Source organism: Chroicocephalus ridibundus, chromosome 4, assembly GCF_963924245.1.
Source record: "Chroicocephalus ridibundus chromosome 4, bChrRid1.1, whole genome shotgun sequence".
In the NCBI taxonomy this organism is placed as follows: domain Eukaryota; kingdom Metazoa; phylum Chordata; class Aves; order Charadriiformes; family Laridae; genus Chroicocephalus; species Chroicocephalus ridibundus.
Window position 1 is genome coordinate 82,304,058 of NC_086287.1, and position 22,500 is coordinate 82,326,557.

Sequence of the window (22,500 nt, forward strand, 5' to 3'; positions counted from 1 at the left end):
AAGGTTATGTATCACAGACCTTAAATCATTTAAGGTTTTAAACCTGAGGGGTTCACTCACAGTCATGAACTGGAAAGCAGATTGCAAGAGACATTGACATGCTGATCAATGACACGAAGCCTCCAAACAAATCAGTACAGGACTTTAAGAGATGAAGCCTTACTGTGTTCTGTCTGTCATCAGAATTTATAAAGCATCTTAGTGAAAGCCCCTTGAGAATCATTCCTAGAATTTTGCAAGTCATGAGCGTGTATGTAAAATCTGAATTTTTTTTTAAACACAAGTAGCCTTGTAATAGCATAGCAAAAATGTAGACTACGATGTTGGCGTAGGAGTACTAAGAACCTGTTTAGCGAGATAACATCTTTTCGAAACCTAACAGCTTATTATCATCTTTGTTTCTATTTCTTGGCTTTCTTGCATTGAATGAGCTGCGAGTAAACATTATAAAGGTGTATCTTGAGGTTTTAAGACATCAACAACTGCAGAAATTCTAGACAAACAAGCTGTCACTGTTTTTAGACACCGTGCAACTGAAAATGTTGGATGGGACCTATGTTTATATGTAGCGGTCCAGGAATTTGCTTTTCCTGCACGTCCAAATATTGTAACCAAAATTCACTTATTTGAATTCTAAAGTGGTACGTCCCTCTATAAATGGGACCTGAATCCTGTCTAGGTATGATTTCCTATTTGGCAGACCCAGTCTGATGCAGAGTGGTTTGGTGTTTTTAACCATTTACAAAAGGATTTCATTCTGTCCAGCCGACATGGTAGGTGCTTGGCTTGACTGCCCGGTGGTTTGCCTCTCATGTAGCCAGGCCTACCCATGGAAAATGGGGTATGAGATTGGCTTGTGCTTGCTCACCACCCATTAAGCTCAATACTGTAAAATATTTAACAAGAAGATAGGCTTTGCCTTTTGGGCCTTGTAATTCAAGTATAAAACCAGAGACAATTGGCATGTAAAAGAAAACTAGGCATGAGGAGAGTGCAAAAAAGAAATGTGTTCCTGCGCGAGAGAAACAGTGGTGATGGCAAACCAGATGTCTACTGCTCAATTGTTGGCAGTTAACTGTGGAAATGTGAGTTATAAAGGAGGGGTTTGAAGCTTTTACTGGGGTAATTCTCCTATGTCAGAGAAGCTGTATGGCAGAATTATCACTTGGAAAATATTTCGAAGCGCGTGATAAAGACTGGTTCAATCTGCAAGCAAGGGGGGAAGGAGTGGGAATTGGGAAACGTTGTGGTAGACCATCGAAATGAAAATTAGCCTGCGTTTGGTGTGGTGGAGGAACCAAAGGAGTGAGAAGAGGAGGTGGCACGGACAAAGTGGGATGTTCCGCAGTAGCATTTTGCATTGGATGTAATTGGGACAAGGCGGAGTCTGGAGAGATCTTAGAGGGTACATGTAAAGTGTTGTATTGCACTAGCAGAGGGCTGTGCTGCTTAGTAGTGAACTCCTAATTTGCAGAATTATTTAATATTGCTTTCATCATCAATAGGAGTCCTCAGAATTGTTGTTTATCCTTCAAGTCAACAAATGGCATTGCCCAGCAGTGTGGTCCTGTCGGTGCTGAATGATTTAAACCAAATGCAATAAAATGGCCAAGCTCTTAATTATTTCCCACAGAAATGAAAGATGCAATTCTGTACACACTGACTACCACAGCCCACCACTGGGGCTCTGCGGAGAAGTCAGTGGATCTCTGGGAAATCAGTGTTGGTAAGGTGAAGCCCTAAGGCTGTGTGCTTGAACAGGGGTTTCAGAGCCAGAGCCTGCTGTATGAAATAGTTTGGTTGATGTAGATGTACAAAATGTATTATTTGGAAGTGACCTTTAATTTCATTTGTTAGACACGCATAGGAATAAACATAGTTAGAATTCTCAGTCATAAATTCTTCAGATTATAGCTTCAGTCGAGTGAACTTTATTTTGCTCTAAGAACGCCCTTTGTTTTTGTTTCTATTTTGCTTACTAATGTAATGGCCCTAAATTCACTACTGACAAATATCTTGGAAGTGTTCTGGCTTGGCTTTTACTGCTAGCTCTTATCTCTTTTAAGTAGGGTTTATTAGATGAGATCATCTACAAAGGACTTATTTCTGTTATAAAATGGAATTAAAAAAAAGTAAAAATACAATTAGTAGCTGTTCTCTTTTTACTCGGTTTGAAAGATTAGAATATCAATGTCAAAGAGAATAACTGGGTTTCTGGAGTATGCTATGCAACTTTTGTTTTATCCTGTTTTGTCCTCTCTTGCTGCACTGTCTAGGGGAAAGGATCAGAAGAATTTCATTCTGTTCCTCAGCATTATCTTGCGGAGAGGTTTTCCCTCTCAAAACAATCCAGAACTGAAGGAACTTTTCAGTTCCCAAAATGAAATGACCACCAAACACATACATTATGAAGGCTTAAAAAATAAAAGGTGTTAATCCCATTACTATTCTAATTCTCAGTACTCTCTGCTGCTCTGTAGATTGTCTGCTTGAGGTGGCATTGTAATATTTTAACGTAAATGTCTGATTCAAACTCTGAGTTTTGACATATTAAAATTCTCACAGGTTTTATTTTTACAGTTGCGACCTTCAGTACCTATCCCGTGTCTTTTAAGAATTTCCTCAGCCAGGGAACAGATTCGTTGGTTTAAGAGTAACTGGTAAGAATACTTACTTATATTGTTCTCATAACATTTTCTTCTGCTTATGGGTCTGAGTTTTTAGGTTTGCTTTTTCCACATCAGAAAAATTACGTAAAAATGAGGTACCTAAATTAGATTTAAAAATCTCTTCTCGTGTTTTTTTTTTTACGTCTTCAAAAATATTAAGTTTATGTCTTTAGCGAAACTTTTCATTGTAATTCTTTCAGGGCGTAGTGAGCTACAAATAGATTTTTCAAGAAAAAAATCTGCTTGGTAAAATCACGAGCATTCATCTTACGCAGTTGATATGTAATAATTGTGGTAGAGATGAATCATCATTTATTACTTTATCAACAGACTGCTGATTTTAAAAAAAATCCATGACACTCATGATTAAATTCATTTTATCACTTTTGTTGTTTTTTTTTCCATAAGTTCAATAGAACATCTCATGCATATTATTAAGAACCATATTCTGTTGTATATTAGCATGAGAACACCACCCATGAAAATCAGTGAGTGGAGGGGTGTACTACATGGTATATGTGATTTTCCTCTGAGCTATTCCAGTGCGGGAGAAGAAAAGCTCCTGTAAAGTCTGAGAAATCAGATTGGTGTGGAAATCGGTGTGAAATCAGAATTGGGTTATTTGGCCCTCAGTTTGAAATAAAAGTCTAGCTTCCTAGGAAATAACCGATAATTAATTCCACATTCTACGTGCATTAATTGATTCTTAAATCAAAATTTCTGATAGCTTCTGCTCCCAAATCAAATTCTTATGTTATTTCTTTATTATAATTGTTATACTGGATTGTCCACTCATTTTTATATCTTCTGAATCAGTAGAAACTGTGTGATTCAGAGGAAATGTGCTGATTTATAGCTGATGTAAGTGAGAGGATATTCAGGCATATTAAAGCTTCAGTACTGCAAATGCATAAGCAGGTATTGAATTACTGATGCTAATGGAATTACTCACGTGAGTAAAGTTAAGCATAGACGTAAGTGTTTTCAGGATTGATGTCTGTACTTATGAATTTATATCATTTAAGAATATGGCTCACAATTTTTAAAACTCGCTAATTGAATGTGAGCTACTGGATTTTATTCTAGACAATTGACTAGAAAAGAATTACAGTGACTTGATTCTAGAATAATTCCATCAACTTCAAAGAAGAAATGTGGATTTTTTAATGCTGTAAATAAGGATGTAGTTTGACCAATTCACTTTACTGATCCCTACTAATATCAGGAAATACTTGCCGGAGTAAAGGAGGAGCACAAAACTGGACAATTCGTGATACAAATGGTTTCAATCAAATGGTTAAATAGCTCAGCAAAGACGTGGTTCATTTTGTAATAGCATTTGGAATCCAAATAAAACCATCTGAGAGATGTGCTGTTTGTTGTGATGTTAATGCAGAAAACAGAAACCTCACAATATGTCTTGAATTTCGGGGGGGTGTCATGAAGCCATTATAGGTTTAAAAAAAAAACCAAACAAAACCCAAACCTCAGAAAAAAATCCAAACCCACAAACTTAAAATAGATAAGCAGAAGCTCATACTCGATTCTAATTAACAAAGCTTACCTTTCTCTTGACCATACCCCTTAGAGGTCATCATGTAAACTATTTAAATTGATAGTAATATTATGCACCGCAAAATTAATTTTACATTGTATACAGTTTTTATTGTGACTTTATCTTGTTTCAAAAGTGCTTACTTTCTGATTTTGTGGATATTACTGACTGGATTACTTTTATTTTGGTTTTTACACAACAGTTATATTAGAAATTTGCTGTTTTATTCTTACCTTCTTAGTAAAAATCCTTTTATCACACAATGGGTAATTTATATCCATTACCAGCCCTTTCAATCCTTTTCAGTGGTGCTGTCAGTGCCTTTGGCACAGTAATGATTAATGTGATCTAATAATAGTGTGCCATTATATTACCTTAGTAAAACATGTACCAACATCCTATTCAGATCTACCAAATTCATAGCTTCCTATAATATTTTTGTTGAAAGACAGGATTACTATTTTTCAAAGCTGAATTTTTTTTTTTTTGCCTTTAACATATTTAATGAAATTCACAATTCTTTGCCATGGTAATCTTTGTGCATGCGTTTGGGCTTGATGGGTGAATTTTATATCATTCTGCATTATTATGATTTGTTAGGCAAATTGTTTGACATGTAAAGAGAGATATGCATTACGTTGTTTTGTTTTGTTAAGGATGCATTTTAAGCATTCAGCACCTTCTGATTATTCTGCTTTATTTATTATAGGGGGTATATTTAGATTGTAGTGTGCAAGAATAAGCATTTGGGCTAAAACGTGTCCGTCTTTTTCTGCATTCTAACCCAGATACTGCCACATACCACAGGAGGCAAGCTCTGTGCTCCTCTGCCCCACACTGCCAGTTTTGGTTATAGTGGCTTTGCTGTGGTGCGCTCTCTTTGTCATTTCCTCGCTTCTTTGCCAGTAGAAACCTGCAGAATGGTGCCCAACTGTGAGCTGGAAACTGGGATTGTGCAGTGCTATGTCTCTGGTTTTCAATCCAAGGTACATACATTTGAAAAACAAATTCGTACGTATCTACCCTGCGCTTGAGGTTCAGCCAGATACAGCAGTGCTTGACCCCAGACTCCAGCTGTCAGGTAGCACCAGTTCAGCCTAGAAGCAGGAAACTATCCACAGGACACCCTTTTGGTAACAAAAAAATGTCGGTACTCGTAAAAGTGTTGGAGTTTTATATGTATGACTGCCTTCCAGTCATTCCAGTTATGTACCTGATGCAGTATGGGAGTTTGCTGCTGCTCTTGCACTGAGCACCGATTCCCCCAGTCCTCTGCAACAGGAGAGACTTAAGTCACAGTACTCTTTCCAATCTTGGGTTCATCTATTTAATAATGCTCCTAGTCAGCATGGTGAAGAGTTTGGATAACACTGCATTTTTGCAAAGCATCTTAAATCTCCATCACCCGAAGATGTCATTATTGCAGTCAGGGAGTCATGTACTTAACACTGTCACAGTAAAATCAAAATGAAACAGCATGTCCACATTTTAACTCTACTTTGTGATGTTCCGTTAAATACATACTCTTACTGTTTCATCATATCACAATAAATAATGAATGGGAAAAATATTTTAATCTTGTCAATATTGGCAATGTCTAAAAACAAGGAAAGTGTGTGTATGCATTTATGTGGATTCCTTATTTGATTTAGGCTAAGCGATACAGCTGTAACATGATTTGAAATATGCAATCAATGTAAACGAAGAAAAATATTTTGAATGCAGTGTATAAACTGTGTGGTTCTTTAGACATATTTTTAGGAAAAGAAAAAAAGATGATGATTGTCATACCGTGTAACAATACTACTACTACTGGAAATATATGCAGCAGCTTTTTTTTCTGCCGCAGTAAAAACGATCTTAAGCCTTGGTCACTTAAATCAGACATTCTCATCTCTTCCACATAGCTGATTCTTCATAACATAACAAGAAACGGGGGTGGGGGTGGGGTGGGTAGGTATAAAACCTGAAATCTTAGTTTAACATTGTATTCAAAAGGTTTAAAGAAAGTTCAAAAAGGTCCTTCTCTTTTTTTTAAGTAATAAATAGTTATATACAAAACAGAAAAACCTTTTATGAAGAACTCTCCAAAATCAGCTTACTAATGGAGATATAAGTTGTTAAAGCTCTAACAGAGCCGTACCAGTCATGAATTAGAGATGCCTTAGGTTGCACTGTAAGTCACTGGAATGTCTGTTGTGCAGATTGCATTATATCTTGTTGCTTTATTGCTCCTGGATCTTGCAGTTGTACTAGTCAGGACTAAGCCCGAATGAAAAAAGGTGGCTTCATTTTTCTGGCTAAGAATAGAATGGTCAGTGAAATGTTTCTCCCTCATCTCCTTACATGCAGCCCAAAATACATGTAGTAGACTGCAGAATAGACTTTTCCATGGTTTGAAGCATTTTCAGGGCCTCGTTGGTTGTTTCTTATGTTGTTCCTTTCCGTGGGAGATTACTATATGATGTGTACAAGGCACAAGGTTCCTTAGGGTAGTTTTACGTCTGTTTCTTTGGTAGAGTAGGATTGGAAGTGGGTGAATTGGCCAGCAAAGAATTATTTCGTCTGCACATCTGATGGGATAGAGGCTCTTATGTGTCATCTCTGGGAGATAGCTGCTTAGAAGAGGGAGAAGAGGATCCTCATGCAGCTGCGTAAGTTGTTAAACAGCACCATTACAGTTCACTGCCCTTGTTTAGGTTCCTATCCCTATTGCTGTACTGTGATCCTTAACACACTTGGATAGGTTAGGAAGTGGCTGCTTTTGCGTAGCTCTGAAAGAAAGGCCTCCCAGTAAGCAGAGGAAGACAAATAAAATAAAATATAAAAATCTTGGCCCAATTCTTCGAAGACAGAAAAGCACAAGAGGAAAGTATTTTTGGCTTTTAAGGCTAATTTTATCTCTTGTGAGGCCATCAGGTCAATGAGTAGAAGTGGCGACTGGTAATTCTTGGGTTATATTACTAGCCACTGAATTACTGTGTGACTTTAGTAATGAAACATAAATGTTCTCTCTGTTCCCCAGTGGGCATAATACCATTTACCTGTCTCAAAAATGCTTTGTAATTTAATTAACACTTGGAGTGCTCTTTGAGATCCTTAGATAAAAGCAGGCAAAATGAGTCAATTGTTACAGAAATCCCAATTTATCCCCATTTAAAAAAAATTACACTTTGTCTTGACTTTTTCAAACCTCAAATAATGTTTGATAGGAGTTTTGGGCTTTGTTCTTACTGGTCCTTAGAGTCACTTATTCTTAATGATTTGCATAGGAGCACTGTAGGTATTACTTTTTTTGTTCAACGGAGTATTTTGGTGGATCATAAATTACCAGTCCTTGTGCTGGGAATGTGTTTCTGAGAGAAGCACACCTTTTCAGAGGAGAACTTGAGTTGTGCTGGAAAAGATCTGCGTTAATCTTCAACATATACTTTTTATTGGTTTAGGGGAAAGATTTCTTAATTTTTAGTTGTGCATGGGATGTACTAGCTTGGTCTTTGTTTCATAAAGTAAGCCAGTATCTTGCTGATAAATTAAACATGACTGTACTATTGTAACTACAGCTATTCAACAGTCATCTATAATTACCACATCCGCTCATGGCCAGATCACTGACCAATGACCAAACCAAGTATTTCCTTTGTATAGAAAATCCCTGTCTATAAGTACCCACTGATCTACCTTTGGACTGATTCTAATATTTGATTGTATATACACTTCTGTTTTAATATATACTTTGTAAGCCAGCTGAGATGTGCAGTTAAGGAGTTGATTTTTTTTTTTTTTTGATTTTCCTCTGACCTCCAATAAAGAACTTTCTTTAAGACAAGCGGGAGAACTTGCAGCAAGCAAGCTGCAATTTCAGCACATCCGTGTTTTCCATCTTGTTTTGGAAACAGCCAGATCTCTCTCTAAAATGATAAACCCCACCTCATTGCTTCCGGGTACCTAATTCATTCTCACATTTTTCCCTTAGCAGCTCCATGCGTTCATGTGGGGTGTGCTGCCTACCACTCAACTTTCTTTCCAGAGACTATGGAAACAGTGCGCACATACCTGGATACAGCTGGGCTCAAAGTAAGGCTCTTGGCAAAAACACGTATGCTCGCACGTTTTGCCCCTTTTAATCTACTTTCCACCATTATCTTATTTTAACTACTCAAAAGGAGTTGAAACACTCTTTTAGATAAGCAGATAATCTCAACAAGCATCTTACAGCTAGCAAAAATGTTGCACACCTGTTTATACACAGCCTTGATGAAATATCTCAAAGTTATGCTAAGCAAGTCTGCCATTCCCTTCTGGTATTAAAAATGCCACTATCTTGAAGTTTTAAGTTGTACTATTTATATAATAGCACATAATAGCACCTACAAGGGAGTTTCTGTCTTTCTTATTCTTCCCTTCATCTGCTCCAGCAGTTGTTTCAGAAGAACCATTTTGGTCTTGCTTTGATAATTTAAATAGTCTGATACAGTTGTGACTGAAACTGAAGGCTGTGTTTCAGCTTCCATGGAAATTTGGGAAGGCCAGAATAGTGCCTTCCCAGTGTGATCTGCTGCAGCTTTTCAAATATTTTAGAGTAACCCATGCTCCATTTAACAGAAATTGTTAATATTTTTTTTCTGACTCTAGAGCTGACTTTCTTCCCTCCTCTATAAATTTTACTTTTATTGCATCTTATTTTTTACCATATCTTGCCACAAAAGATTTGGAGGACAGGTGGAGTGGGAGATGTCTGTGAAGTTCATACTTCTGCCCAGCTGTAGCGACAGGTAACGGTGCTGGGAAGAAGTGCAAATATGCAGTAGCGATGTGGACATCTGTACGTGTGTAAAGGACTTCCTGAGAGTAGCTTGCTTTGGGAACAGGCCAAAGTGTGCAACTGGAATTCTCAGTCAAAAAGCGATATACTTCTCCCGTTCTTCCTCTGGAATATTACATTTTTACCGACAGTGTGGCTGCATAAAAATGGAGCACATCTTAACCCTCTTAGTAGTGATCTCAAGTGTTGCTTTGAATCGACATTGTCCTGTGAGCAAAACACTGGAGGAAAATTCCTGTGTTCCTTTTCTTTCCTGTGGGTAACTGCACATTGCATAGCTGACCAAATATGCCAAGACTATGGAAAAAGAGAAAATGGCAAGATGACTATTTCCCAAAAACAGTAAACACACACTGCAGCCTGGCTTCTTATTTGAGAATGCAAGATTTTACTTTTTGAATAACTACTGTATTTTAACAATAGGCATCAAGTGGTTGCTATGTGATACACAACAGTGTTTTTCATGAACTTTTGGCTGCTGAATAAGCCCAGCAAATATGGGTTCTTACCCTTTTAGTTTTCTGGGTCAATTCATTTTGCACAAAGGAGAGAATGATAATTTGAGTTGTAGGCAGAGAATGTTTTCTTCACATGGTAGGAAAGATGAAAGCTGTTTTTATTTGATTTCTTTTTAAATTAAAAATTATAATTCTTTATAGAGTTACAAATAATTATCTTATTACTAAAGGCATCCTGTAAGCTTGTTATAGAGTCTTACTCTGTAAAATAATTGCTGATTGTCACTGCAAACTAAAAGTGGGGGAGAAGGAGGGGAAACAGAAATATATGTGTAACGTGTATGCGTGGAAATTATTTTATTTTTTTTAATGCGATTTGATTACCCCGAAAGCAAAGACCTCGGTGAATGCTTTTTGTTTGTTAGGTGATACTGGCCAATTACAGACCATATAAAGGTGTTTTCTGAACTGCTGTTCTCCTCTCTAAATGCTCAGCCCTTTCCTGCTTATGGGTCAGAGAGGACAGTGTCTATCAGATTTAGTTGGCTCCCTGATGGGACACCACATTGAGGATGCTTTTATATTCTTATCTCCTGTTCTTCTGTTGTTGGAATCCCATGGAGCTGGATTTCTGAAAACTGTGGATTTAAAATCTGCACGAGAGCAGGGGCTGGCACTCGATAATGCAGGGGAGGGACAGGTGAGGTGCCAGAAGAGCAGGCAGATGTCAACAGCTGGTGGGAACACCACTCTCATGTGTAGGGTTAATGACAGCTTATGTGGGAGGATGAGGAGGACTCCAGAAATAGGGATGAAGGAGCGGGCTTTGGGCTAGGGGGAGGAAGGGCATTCATGTTATGCAAGGGAGGGGAGAGAAATTACCTCTTGCTGTGCAAATGTATATGAGAATGTGTAACTGTCTCTCTAAGTTTCTCAGTGCTAAAGATCTTATTTAATTTTAATTAGCTCCTGGAATAAGTATACTCACGGGGGTTATTCAGGAAGGCTTTGGGGCAGGAAGAAGGTCGCTTGGTTGGGAGGAGAATGAAAGTTGGAAGAGGGTTGTTGGGGAAAGATCCATTCTGTTGAAAGACAAAGAGTTTTGGGCAGGGTGAGCAAAGAGATCTAGGTTAAGGATTTGAGAGCCACAAAGATAGGATGGGCGGAAGGTTGTTGTGCTCCTGTATCAGATATGTAGGAGCCCTTGTTTAGTATTGACCATCTGTGTGGTAAATTCAACAAGGCTTTGGAAGGTGGGTGGACGAACCATTGATGTACTGCTTGCCACTGCTGGGGTTATACTGGATTTGGTTACTTCAAGGAAAGTGCAGTTGTAATTACTCTTCCTTTTCCTGGCTGTGTATGACAGCAGCCATCAGTGCTCATCCATACACTGAAGTGCCACAATGAGATGTGTTTTAAAATGAGAAAGATGTACAAATTTCACCTGAGTATTCTGGCTGGTCATTCTCTAAGGCTCTTTTCTTTTCTCTCACTATGCTGCCAAAACACAGCTCTAGAGCAAGCTCCAGAAAGGCTCCATTTCATGCCATCTTTCCTCTAACCTGGACATAACTTCACTGTATTATCACAGTGGCTGCAGTCCTCGATTTATGTAATTTACATAATTCCATTAGATTGAATAAATTTACACTGATTTGTACAAAGTCCTTCTGATGAGAAGGTTTGTGATGGTTATTATTGCATGATTCTTTCTTGGACATGGTCAAGCTATTTCTGCGTATAGCTGTTGTGGCAAAGATTGTGTATCTTTATCAGCCAGCAAAGTGTGTTTCACCTTTCTTAAAGGATTTCCTTACAAAGAAGAATGAAGGAAGTTACGGCATATCCCAGGTCACTGCGTCCCGACAATCTTCAGAAAATTCTCTGCTTCTCTCCCCGTTGGCCCGGTTACCCTTCTCTTAAAAGTACCTGTTGCCTCTTTTTGGTTAGGTTCATTCCAAATCCCGTTTTGAGGGATGGATCTACCTTTTCTCTTTGGTATCAGAAACTGCTCCCTCGCCACCCCCCTGCAATGATGATAATAGTGATTGCTTGCTCAAATAGAAAGAAAAATTCTTTCATGGATGACATTTTTATTATTATTTTTTTCTTAGATGTTCCATGTAAAGCATTTATCATTGGGATAATTTTCCCTCTCAAAGTCATATCAGACACAAAGCTGTCTTCAGGGCTATTTCTTCTAGTTCACTGGACAGCTGTTCTGCCTGAAAAGAAAGAAAAGATCATATATCAATCAAAGACTTCAGGAGAATCCTTATGTTCTTTAACTAATAGGAAAATCCTAACTGTGAGTTCTTGATCTTCTGACTTCTGCCTTTTCAGTTGGAGAACTGCATTGATACATTTTGCATGTTGGGTATATATATTTTTTTTTTTTTAATCTTTCTTTTGTGTGTCGTCTTGATGCTTGGAGGGTGTTACAAACTCATCTTCATTGGTGCCAGCCACATCATAAGCAAACAGTTTTCTTTCCCCTGTGACTTGACTGATCCTCTTCTGAATGTCACTATGGGCCGAAATTAGTGCTACTTAGCAGAAGCAAGGTTCTCATCTTTGCACTGCTGGTTGATTTCCAGTGGAGAAAGACTAAAAGGCTGAAGGATGTGCCCGAGCTGCAGCCTTCTTAACTGGTATAGATGTCTGTGTTTACTCATTGTTCTGCATTTCTGTAACTCCATTACACTGAAATAACAGGTAATAAATTCCTTTTTTGTTAATTAATTTAGTACTAATTATGCATTTACCCCAGTCTGTGATGCTAATTTAAAGAAGATTTAAAGTACATTAAAAAATCCTTGCCTTAAAAAAAAAATACTCGGAATACTTTCTACAATTTACTAAATGATGTGTATATACAGTGACAGAATTGCATTTAGCATTTGTCCTTTCATCTGAAACATGCACGTGAACTTGGCTGCTACCGTTTTAGTCTAGCAGTGATTACCTTCCAGAATGGAAACCACATCCCTGATGCAGGGTTTTCTGGCCTCGTTACGGTGCGTGTTTAGTGTTACAGCACATCGGTGCAGCACAGAGCAGCACTGCGCAGGTAGACTGGAAGGAAGCTGAGGGCCGACTTGGAGACACAGTAGCCCAAGGAAGCAGTTAAGTTAACTTGGATGTTTTTGCACAAGGAAAAAAAAAAAAAAAAGACAAAACTAAACTTCAGGAAGATTGTTGCATCCACCTGTTGGTGCTCTTCAAAGACATTGTTAGCAGTCTGTTACGCGTTCATGCTATGTTAGTATTTGGAGGCATCTTCAGACCCCAGGCAGTGCTATGTGGGGCTCAGCAATATACAGATACACAATGGTTTGATGTGTTTTGCTGAAAGGGACCCTCTGTTCTCTAAGCCGTCAGACCTTGACTTTGGTAAGGCTTTGCAAGAGCTGCCCGGCCTGGATTGCTTTAGGTAGGACTGCAAGCAAAATTAAGGCATGAGGCAGCTAATTATGCAGTGAAAAAGAAGTATGAGAAAGGGAAGATGTGCCAGCGTAATTGCAGTAAATTCTTGTATTTACATATACTTAAAGTTGTTCTGATCCAAAATTTCCTGAAGCAAATGAATTTATTGATTTTTTTAGTAGATCTGGGATCGTATCGCTTGCCATATTGGATCAGAATATTGGGCCATCAAGTGTTATCGATTATAACCAGGAGCAGAAGATTTAGAGGAAGAGGCAAGAAACCTGTGATCAGTCACTGTAGAATGACTCTCCTTAAGGATGTTGTAATTCTAAGCAGGACACATGGCCAGTGTGTACAACGTGAGAGTTCCAAACCAAGGAAAAACAATGGGGATGATTTAATTCTCTTTTGCTTTGTAAGATAGAAAAATCAGTTTTATTTAATCAATAGATTCTAGGGTTTGATGTATGGATGAAAACTTACAATCAGTGGAATAATAATATCTGGTTAAGCACTTCTCATCAGGAACTTGTTTGACCTGTGAGCTGCTCCATTTTTTAAACTTAGATGTCTCTATTATAGAACTTCTAAAGATTTTTACAGTGCCAGCATGGGGAGTGTGTGCGTTTTAATACGGATGCGTCTTGTAGGAAAGGAGATAAACCTTTTTCTTTGTACACAGACACATACATGATTTATCAAACATATTGTATTACTCTCTTTACAGTAAAACGTACAGTGGATGTGAATTACTCTATCTGTGTAGGATTAGAAACTCTGATGTTCTGTCTTGTATTCAGGAAGAGGATTACTCTGCAGATAACGTGCAGATAATTTACTTTTAGCGAGGCATTGCAGCTTTAGGACAGCAGAATCAACTTTCTTGGGGTAGAAGGAATAGCAATTGGTATGGAACAATGTAACGTAGTTGACCACTCATAGGAATTTCAAGATGACATCAGAAATATATCATTGTATATTTATTGAACAGTCATTTTTTCAGTCATCCTAAAATGATCTTTTGATTTTAAAAAATAAAAATAATCTGCTGTAAATGCTGAGTAGCTTGAAATTCAACAATTTTATTGCATATATGATTGGCAGCATTAAATGCCAACAGCTCATTTAAATATGAAACATCTGTACATTATTATTTGGGGATTTTTCATCTGTTGATTTTAGAAATGAGGATTTTATGAATCCTTGCATGCGTAGTTGTATATTGCTTATATACAAAAGCAGTCAGTAATGAAAGAATAGTCCTAAAATATACTGTATATGGTTTTGTGATTACGGTAGGAAATGCACAGCGTATGAAAAAATACAATATGCATTGCATTTGATTTTAGGTGTGGCAGCAGCAATTACGATTTCATAACAGTGGGAGTAACATGACAGTTCAAAAGCTCTGTGAGAAGATTATGTTTTTTTATATACAGCAATGTAAATTCTTAAAATAACAATGTAATTTTTACATTTCTCACTGGGTATCAGGATAATCCAATTTAGAACAATTTATTCTCAACAGGTATGGTGAAAATAGATATATCATTGTGGAGCGTGGTATAATACATTAATTTTTATGAGTGAGTTATGAAGATGTACAACTCAGGACCTCGGATAAACATCATATTCCTTAATTAATCCATTATGCTATGGCACATATGCGCCACTTTTATTACCTTAAAATGGAAAAAAAAAAAGAAAAAAAAGCTGATTTTTTTTTTCTGTATTAGAAAACCTTTCTTCTAAAATTATAAAAATGTAAAATCTAATGCAACAAACACTATTAATGAGTTAGACATCTAAATTCCTTGAAGACTTGTAAGATAAAGAGCCATCATCTTCTGGTAATCACATTCAAATACATTCTTTAGCTCGAATGTTTTAAAGCTTATGGGTGTAGCTCCTACATGTTTAAATGAATCCAGACCACTTAAATTCCAGCTACGGAATGCAGGTGAATCTGTGATTGAGCAACAATATCGGGACAGTAGTGGAAAATGCATGAAGAAAGAAAATATCTGCCCCTTTAATATCTCAAAATGCAATATTATAGATGCATGCAGTTCCTAAAGCTGCCCATACAGATCTACAATGAATGTTTTTCTCTTATGGGTCATCTTATAGCTTTCAGACAAGATTCTTCCTTCTGCCCCATCATAGATCCCCAGCAAATATGGTGTATTTCTGCAAAGCACAGGAAACTCGTAATTTCTAGAGGACGGATGGCAAAGTATCCACTTCTGCTTGACTCCGCTAGCCTCAGTTTAGGACGTTGTTCCCTTTGGCTCTGAGCGTGGGTGGGTGTCACATTTTAACCGCAGAGTTTTATTTACAAATGGGGATGAATGTTAGTCTTGTAACTATAAATGTTTTGCATTTACAGTAAAAGATCTACAAGAGCTTTCGTCATCCATTGATTAAAGAATTAAACCTCGCCACGCTCCGGCCAGCTAGGTAAGTTGTACTAGCCCTACAGAGCAGAGTAACTGTGCTTTGGGAAGGTGGGGTTGATTTTCTTAAGATCTGTCAGTGGCAGAGCTGTCACTGACACATCTTGGAAGAGGCTCCAGATCTCCCTCGCTTCCTGGTCTATGAATTCTCCTCAACACGACGTATCTATCTGATTAGCTAAATGGGTGAACTGTTTTTCCAAAATGTATTATTTCGTCTTGTATTTATGCACTAGAGCTGGGTGCTGAAACAATTACTTGCAGCTTGCCTACTAAACTGTATCAGAATTTCCTAATATCAAACCTATAAGTTTATGAATGTGTGTTTTGTGTGCCCAAGAGCAAATGATCTTTACGATATCTATGTTGAATACATTTTAATGTGATTTTACAATGTTAGGCTCTCTGTCACTATCGGTCATTTCTAAAATCTGATACTAATAGAATTTAGTATTTGTCGTTTTACATTAACATAAGAATAGACATAAAAAAACATAAACCAAAACACCATTAATGAAAAAATCAAATTAGAGTATTGTGTATTGAAGCCATTAAATTTAATGTAAATTAGCACAATACAAAGAAATATGTTTTTCTGCTATCTCAGCATTAGAAGAATAGCACTGCTTTTCTCCATATGTCTGTGTCACCAGGTTGTTATTTCTTTTGTTTAGTCATATAATAGAACGTGTTGAGACATATTATCCTCAACTTGTGTAACAGCCTACAAATACTGATTGCAGTTTGAGCTTGTTATGGAAAAGTATTGCCCTGTGGATTGAGAAAATGACCAACAGCGGACTATAATCTATGAAGCTGAGAGTAAAATTGCCAACTAGAGGTCATTTTTCAAACCAAGGGGCAATAGTTTTCTACTATAAACTGAATATTACAGTCAGTATATGTTTTATTAAACCATTTCAGAAACTTGGGAGCAGTTTCATTTAAACTTCTTGCTTGATGTGGCTCAGAGAACAGGCCCAGGGCAGCTCACAAAAGAGGCCTGGCATAGTCTCTATAATAAATATTCTGTATACTCAGTAATTATGAAGGCTTTAGGGCCTTAATGGTGGATGGCCATATCCTGCCACCATTCTGCATCCTTAGAAGCAATTGAAGTCATTAAGATTTGTGTATAAAAATCAGTGCAGGCTGCTGTTTCTCGCTGTAATACTATGATAAACTAGGGCCAAACTATATAGAAAAGCCAATTATGGCTATTACAGTCTAAAAGATTAAAAGGAAAACACCTTTTCCCTTCCCCATACCCTCTTCTTGTTTTTCTTTCCTACCGAAGTATGTAGACAATGGATCTCTTTATTGGCACTCATATGGGGGTGATTGCCTAGTGCCTTAGTCAGTAAGAGGATTTCCATTCTGGAGTAACAGAAATAACAACAATAACGTGCATGGACAAAGTGAAGCCTTTATCCTCCTGCTTTAACACACCCTGCGTATCCATAAAGAGTTCTGCCATCCTGTGCCTGGGGAGCAGAGGTCCTTTCTGCAGCTGTTGCTCTGTCTCGGGGACTTTACTGCTAGTAGATTGTCAGTACAAAATTCTTGGTGGACTTCAGGTTTTAGAAAGAGTGATAGGGAGTTCTACCCTCTCTGCAAAACAGGGGGACAAAGAAAAGTGAGGAAGACCATAGTGGTTTGGGCAGAAGGGAGCCAAATAAAATCTTTCACCTTTTCCTTGAGAATCCCTGATGGAAGTGTTTTGCTTAGAGCTCCTTGTGGGACTTCCTAGCTCCTTCTGCAAGCTCTGATGTCAACTTGTTGTCTACCTTGCAGGATTTCTAATTTTCTATTGTGGGGCAAAGCTCACAGACTAACCTTGGTTTTGCGGCATAAGCAAGTCACAGTCCAATACTACTAAGTTGTCAACAGTAAACATATTTAAGTTACTGCATGCCTAAGTTGCAAGTTCACTTGTCAAAATTATGCATGTAAATTGTGCATTCACATACCCGTAATCAGAAATGTCTATCTGCACTTGCCAGATTAATGCACAGTTACAGCTGTAGCATGGGCAAATTAAGTGCAAAATTTGTTTTCGCACTTTGACTTTTTTAAAAAACCAGACCTTACATCTGTATGTGTGTATATATTATACAGACACAGACATAATTTTCTAATGGTCATAATTTTAAAGGTCTAAATAAAATTTCCTGTCCAGAGCAGGCTTAAATATCCCAAGTAGTGAAGTTCCCACTAAAGTTTCACAAATATAATTCAAAGGATATTTTTCTGATGCTTTATCTTAAATTGATCAGTTTACCGTGTTACGTTGGTCATAACTTCAGGGACCTGTCCTGTGTATATCTCCTTGGTGTTTCCGTGCTTCTAAATACTTGCAGAAATTCACCATAAATTACTTTGATATTGACCGTGCCCTTTTCCCTCATCCTCTACCTAACACTGTGTCACTGTGCAGATTGTGGGGTTTTTTTCCCCCCAAACTCTCCTGTAGATCAAAAGACTGGGCCAAATGAAGATGATAGCATTAATTTAGCGTTGCATATATTGCATAACATATACACGCGCTCTCTCTATATGATTATGTATCAAGTCTGTGTTCATTTCTAGGAGGATGTTGTTTAGAGGTCTGTCTGATTGTATCGGGCACTGTACAAACATATAATTAATCTCATTTTTAGCAATGCTTAGCTCCAAGCTGGGGGTGTAGAAATATAGGGTTATTAGTTTCTGGAACATTTTTATTATGCACTTTCTGTTTTGACTGACAACTATTAGTATTTTAAGATGACAGAACTAAAACTTCTGCTGCCAGATAGCATCGAATATAATGTATGCTAAGTAAACAGAAGCATGCGAGCAGGATAATATTTATTGTATAGTTACATAGCAATGTGGTAAGAGACTAGAGAGAGAATTATCCTTCAGGAAGGATATTCTATATTTTATGCTCTTTAGAAATACAAACATAGGACTGAACTTTGCACCCTGTTTCCTCAGGGTAGCACGCAGGTTTATCGTCTGTCCTGGCTGGGTTGTTCTTGAAAGCTTCCATTCTTCATCTTCTTCCTCTCTGTCAAATTGCCTGTGTAGGAGAGGAGTGGAAGATCCTTCTGAGATGAATTTTATAACTCTTCTTGATGGTTTGCCTTGCAGCTTCAGCCAAAATTTGTATTGAACCCTTCAGACCTAGTCATTTTCCCAGAGAGCTTGGCTGTCCAAGTGGATGAAAGTCTGGAGGGTGAGAGACACTGTCAGGAAAAGGGTTGTGCAATAGGAGATTCACGAGGAGAAGGATGGAACCACTGTGATCAAGTCAGGTTGCAGTTTCTCGTTTGGCAAAAAATCAGTAATAATTTTAACTGAGTAAATAATAATTTTGTCTACGGAACAAAAAGAATAGTTACTATGAAGTATGTGCAAATTTCCCATGTATTTCTAGTGAATATTTAACACAAAGCAATTAGAGGCAGGGCAAGAATTATATAGCTTTTAAAAACCAACGAATAAAGACACTCCTGTTTTCATGACACAATACACCCACCTAAAATTATTTATGGAATTCAAGTTAAAAGGAAGAAGCTGGAATGTTCAGAACCTGGTTCAGAAGGTTTTGCTTAGGTCTGTGTGCACCGACTGCCATTGCTGGAGCCAGGCCTGGCTTTACAATGGGGCAGCAGAGATGTGCATCTGCTGATAGTTAGTATAGATGTGAATCCCTGTGCTGGGTGAACAAGCAAATTGAAAGATAAAATTGGTACTAATAAAAAAGTAGGAAGACTTTGGGCATTCTCTTTTTTTTTTTTTTTTTTTTAAATAAAATAATTTCAGCTTGCATCCTTTTCAGCAAAAAAGTATTTGGCTTAGTGTTGTGTTGCAGACAGTTTTTCAGGCACAGAATATATTATGGAGAAATACCTGGTTTAGCTCGTGTAGTGAAAGGAATAAAGGTGTGTTAATCTGGTGTTCTGCTTGTGCTAATTTTTCTTAATTGAGACATAGCTTGACTATTTCAATGAAGTACCATGCGTACCTATCTTTAGTGGAAGAAATTCTAAGAAGCAACTCTACAAGTCATTCTCAATTCAGGTTTTTTAAACACATGATCAAAAATGACTGCTTAGGTCCTTTGCACAACATCAACACAAGTAGCTGTAACATGACAAGATAGTATCATTAGGCAGTTGGTTTTGGCAACTTGGATTAACTGGAGGAGAGAAGGGGAATCAGTGGGATTGATACATTTCACCCTTATTTACTTTCTTGGGTAAATGACATTTTCCAGTCATTGCGACAAAAAGTATCCCAGGTGTGGGGTGTTACTATTTTTCCCTGAGCATGCCTTTACATACAGTGCCTGCCTTGTAATGGGGCTGTTAGGCAGCACTTTTAAATAGTTGCAGTTTGTAGCTGCAATTAGAATGTCTTTAAACACAGCACCACACAAAAAAACCCACCCTCATCACATAGCGTTTCTTATGAACTGTCTGGTCAAGTTCAGCATTCATTCCTTCAATATAGTGCATCATACTTTATTGTTGGAAAATTCTCTTTTGGACTATAACCCCTTCTTCTCTCAAGTGGTTGACTGCTGCAGCATTCATCCAGTGCACCTTTTGTATTTGCTTCAGCTTTTCATTCCTTGAAAGTGGTTTTCCTTTTGACTTGTGCTTGGAATCAGGCTGATGCCATTAAAAAAATACCAGTCTTAATATGCTTATCATGAATCTTGATTGGTGAGAACACTGAAGGTGCTTGAGGAAGTACAGTTTGTGAATAGTAGTTCTTGTCGATCAAGACGGTGTGCCATTGTGTCTGACATACTTGTAAATTGTTATCAATCCTGTTACCGATTTACGTCTGATCCCTTCTTGTCCATCTGTGATGCTTATGGTTCATCTCTTTTGGGCATTAATATTCATGTTTCAGAACGATACATCTAATGAGTGGTCTCACTTTGAGGGAATGGTGCCATGTTTTGATGGAATGAAGTGTCACAATGTCTTAGGTAAAGTCAATCGGCATGGGAAGAGAAAAAAACTTCATCTGGCAGGAAAGAATATGGAGAGGAAAAGCTGTGGTGTATGATTGCTATTGAAAACGAAGGCACTACCCAGTAGAGTATAAATGAAGAAATGTGCCATCTGCATCACATTTGTAGTTGGAGTGAGCGTGGTCATATGGGGGTTGGGATTATATTAAACGCTGTTCAGGTAATCTTTCTGGATTTTGCAGCCATGGTTCCTGTAAACTCCTCTAGTACAGTCCAGTAGACCGCCCAGTGCAAATTGTAACGCTTTGTTCTGAGATTCAGGAAGAATTGCGTCAGAGATGTTACTCACTACAGTCTTAGATCATCAGGGGCAGGATTTCAATGCCAGTACTGTTTCCATTTGAGCATCTTCTTTGTCTCCTGTAACTTAAATCCTACCCTCACATGCTTGCTTAGGGGTGGCATTGATATTCGATGGGAGCTGCAAATGCATCAGAGATCAGATGGAAAATATGTATATAATGTATCTGTGTATTGTATGTGGCAGCTAGGCATAGTAATGGACTAATGCTTTAATATATACAGTATTTATTATACAGTCAAGTGGAAAAAAGTAGATGTTTCTATTTATCAGTTGTTGGTGTTTTTTTTTTTTTGTCTTGGGTGTTTCTATCTTTGACTGATACAAATATTTTGGAATCTAAACATATCTCCACAATACTGTTGTGTCTTTGTTCTGGATTTCTTTCATCTTAACTTATCAACACAGTATATGAGCCATTTTATCCTACAGTGTGATCATCATCCTAGTGTGTATTTGCTCATTAATGTCAGGTTAAGATCTAAAGAAAGACGAAAGTAGGAGTGAAATTTCTTTTTTTTTTTTTTTCTTGGTTTGTACTAATTTTTTTATACTAATAATGATGGAAATAGAAAAAACTACAGTACTGTGGCTTTGGAAGAAAAAAAGTATACACATTTTGCTGCAAGTGCTGTAGCGCTTCTAGTCTTGGGTTGGCTTGAATATTAATACTGAAGCATGACCTTAAAACAAAAACTTTGACCAACTTTGTACTGCGGACTAATTGTTTTGGTATTTATTGAAATAATTGAAAGATCCTAAGGAAACATCTCTTCAAACCAAATGTATGTGAAATGCACATTCTAATCTTTGTATTTTTTCTGAATGGATTACTTTTTTTCACCCGTGTCCATTGTATAAGTTCATGAACCGCCGGAAAGGTCTGGTTTTTTGTATACCTGATATTCATAGTGAAGAAACTTTGAAATGAGAAAGTACCAATAGAAAAATATAAGACCTATAATTTTTTTAAATTGGTTTTGGTTGCCAACAGGACATGCATTTGTTAAATGAGCCCCCCTCCTTTTTTTTTTTTTTTTTTTTCCACAGAGTTACCCTAGAAGTATTTCAAGACAGTTTTCGTCTTTTTTAAAATACATAGAAAACGAAACTAAAACAACTTTCTGGTTTTCAAATGAAAACTGAAATTTTCCTTGAAGGGTGCAGACAGGAGAGGGGGAGAAGGGGAGAGGGATGCTTGAGTGGGTCAGGGAGACTACAATTTACACATTAGGGTTTGGGTGTTTTGTCTAACTTAAGGTGTTGAAAATTCTCACAGTTGGAGCCCTCTCCTTTCCACTAACTAAACAGGAGCAGAATTGTACTAATCCTGGTCATATGCAGCAAAAAAATGTCCAAGTAGCTGCACCGGGTGAGTGATCTGGGGAGCAGTGGGACACGAGTGATGCTAACCCCCAGTAGGTCCCGTAGGGAGTGACACGGCACTGATCCTTCTGCTGAGAACGAGGGTCAGAGGATGTTCCCCCATCGAGCAAAACCCTGAAGCACGAGGGAACTTGATGTGTACGAGTGATTTCGGGGAGGTCAGTCACATGCTGACGGCGTTAGACGGACCAGCCTCGTTCAGAGCTGCGTTTCCCCCCACTCCCGCTTCAGCCATTTACACTGCATATTTTTATTCTTCAGAATTGTTCTTTCCTTCTTTGGGGTCAGATTGCCACCCACAAGCTCACAAAAAAGAATAGTTAAGAATATGTTTTGTCTTAAATTTGTCTTGAAGATTTTTAATTTAGGATGATTTCTAACATATA

The 22,500-nt window shown here is 37.7% G+C and overlaps 1 protein-coding gene across 13 annotated transcripts in view; it reads left to right on the forward strand.

Annotated features, from left to right (window-relative positions):
- ZNF536 (zinc finger protein 536) overlaps positions 1-22,500 on the forward strand; it is a 352,702-nt gene that overhangs the window by 53,147 nt on the left and 277,055 nt on the right. For 5 of the 13 annotated variants that reach the window (XM_063334478.1, XM_063334475.1, XM_063334477.1 and 2 more), the window contains 2 exons: positions 2,581-2,660; positions 15,329-15,399. The exons of 2 other annotated variants lie outside the window; for them this stretch is intronic. The gene's annotated coding sequence lies outside the window, so the exon portion shown is untranslated. Of the gene's footprint in view, positions 1-2,565; positions 2,661-15,105; positions 15,243-15,328; positions 15,400-22,500 lie in introns of all 13 variants that reach the window. 6 more of the 13 variants (XM_063334482.1, XM_063334483.1, XM_063334484.1 and 3 more) reach the window with 3 other exon arrangements.